Source organism: Chrysochloris asiatica, unplaced genomic scaffold (genome assembly GCF_000296735.1).
Source record: "Chrysochloris asiatica unplaced genomic scaffold, ChrAsi1.0 scaffold00018, whole genome shotgun sequence".
Taxonomy (NCBI): domain Eukaryota; kingdom Metazoa; phylum Chordata; class Mammalia; order Afrosoricida; family Chrysochloridae; genus Chrysochloris; species Chrysochloris asiatica.
The window spans coordinates 19,957,498-19,959,639 of NW_006408536.1; the positions used below are offsets into that span (position 1 = coordinate 19,957,498).

At 42.0% G+C, this 2,142-nt stretch overlaps 1 pseudogene; it reads right to left on the bottom strand.

Moving 5' to 3' along the window:
* The window catches only part of LOC102822392, an 11,037-nt pseudogene extending 9,392 nt beyond the window's left edge, over window positions 1-1,645 (bottom strand).
* Between the last annotated feature and the right edge of the window lie 497 nt (window positions 1,646-2,142).

Here is a 2,142-nt window from a genome sequence, read left to right on the forward strand (position 1 = left end):
TCAGTGTTCTCATGTTCTGTTTGAACAACTGCTTCTTGGTCCATGTACAGATTCCTCATGAGCACAATGAAGAAGTCATTGGTCTTACAAAATTCTATCATGTGATCTCCAGCATTGTTTCTATCACCAAGGCCATAATTTCCAACTACTGACCCTTCCTCTTTGTTTCCAAGCTTTGCATTCTAATTACCAATAGTGATCAATACATTTTGATTATACGTTTGATCAATTTCAGACTGAAGAAGTTGGTAGAATTCTTCAGTTTCATCATCACTGGCTTCAGTGATTGGTGTGTAAATTTGAATATTAGTTGTATTAACTGGCCTTCCTTTTAGGCATATAGATATTATCCTATAATAGACAGCATTGTATTTCAAGACAGCTGTTGATATGTTCTTTTTGAAGATGAATGTGACACCATTCCTCTTCATTTTGTCATTCCCAGCATAGTAAACCATGTGATTGTAAGATTCAAAATAACCAATACCAGTCCATTTCTTCTAACACCTTGCATATCGATGTTTATGCGTTCCATTTCATTTTTGACAACTTCCCATTTTCCTAGATTCATACTTCCTATATTCCATGTTCTGATTATTAATGGATGTTCACAGCTGTTTCTCTTCATCTTGAGTTGTGCCCCATCAACAAATGAAGCTCTCAAAGACTTTACTCCATTCGCGTCATCACAGTCAACTCTACTTTGAGGCGGCAACTCCGCCCCAGTCGTATTTTGAATGCCTTCCAATCTGAGGGGCTCATCTTCTGGCACTGTATCTGACAATATTCTGGTGCTCTTCATCATGTTTCAATATTCAATATTCTTGGGCTGACAGTGTTCTACTGCTATTCATAAGGTTTTCAGTGACTAAATATTCAGAAGTAGCCAGTCTCTCCTTCTTCCTAGTCTATCTTCTGGAAGCTCAACTGAAACCTGTCCATGATGGGTGACCCTTGTTATTAAGGGCTGTCAAGTTGGTTCTGACCCATAGCGACCCTGTATAGGATTTCAGAGGAGCAGCTGGTGAGCTTAAACTGCCGACCTTGGGTATCAAACCAGTTTTGCAGCCCAGTGCATTAACCTGCAGCCTCACACCAGGATCCTGCTGATATTTCAAATATTCATGGTATTCCTTCCAGAATCATAGCAACACACAAGCCACCACAGTAAGACAGACTGAGATGAGCAGTAGAGCAGGAGTTAGTGGATAAACAAATACGGCAGCTCTGTTGCTCTGATAACCTTGAGGCAGAGTCTTACACCACATCCCAGAGTTGCTCTGTAGGATTAAGTTCTGGGTGCTTTGATGATGCATCTCATATTGGTTGGTTTCCTTCTGTTGTGTTTTACATTTCCCTGCTCTCTCTGACCAGTGTTATCTGCACCTCCCAAATAAACTGCTTGCACTCATATCCTCCTTGTCTCATAGTCAAAAGATTCTGCTCCTGGGATAACCCAAGCCAAGACAGCTTTGGATAAATGGAAAGACTCTTGGAGAAGAGCAAATATTTGGCCTCATGTTGATCGCTTACTGTGCTGTTACAAAAGGGAAGATCCGTCATTAGGATGGGGTTAATCTCTTGTGGTTCATTCTATTAACCCAACCACTAGTTTGCTGATGAGGGCTCACTTCCCCACAGTCATGGTCCCGGAAGAACCCCACCTGCTATGTAGGGAGGGTTGTGTGCGTCAGCACAGACACACAGCTGCTGCTGCTGAGTTGGAAAATGCTGCAGTGGCATCAATCAATTCCTCACACATACTCTCAGCTGAAGGGCAATTAGTGTTACTCAGGATGAAAGCGAATATAAGGCTGTGGATGAATGGATTATTGAAGAGACTATGAAATCAGCTTGCCTGTTAGGAATGCCTAGAGGCAGTGCGAGCGATCCTTGTCTGTAGGGCAAACACTAGAGTAAAGTACTTTGATCCCAGGCTTGGAGGAACTCATTCCATCCAGAGAAGATTAGTCATTCTTACTCATTTTTTCGTCCAGGGCCACTGCCTGGACAGATTCAGCCAAGTAAGGGAGGTCTCTTCCTATGGTTGTGGGCAGGTTTTCATTTCTCACGGCAAGAGAATTCATTGAATCCCTTCCATGTAGTTGCATTGTTATTCTGTTTTGTTTTTTCAAGTTTTAT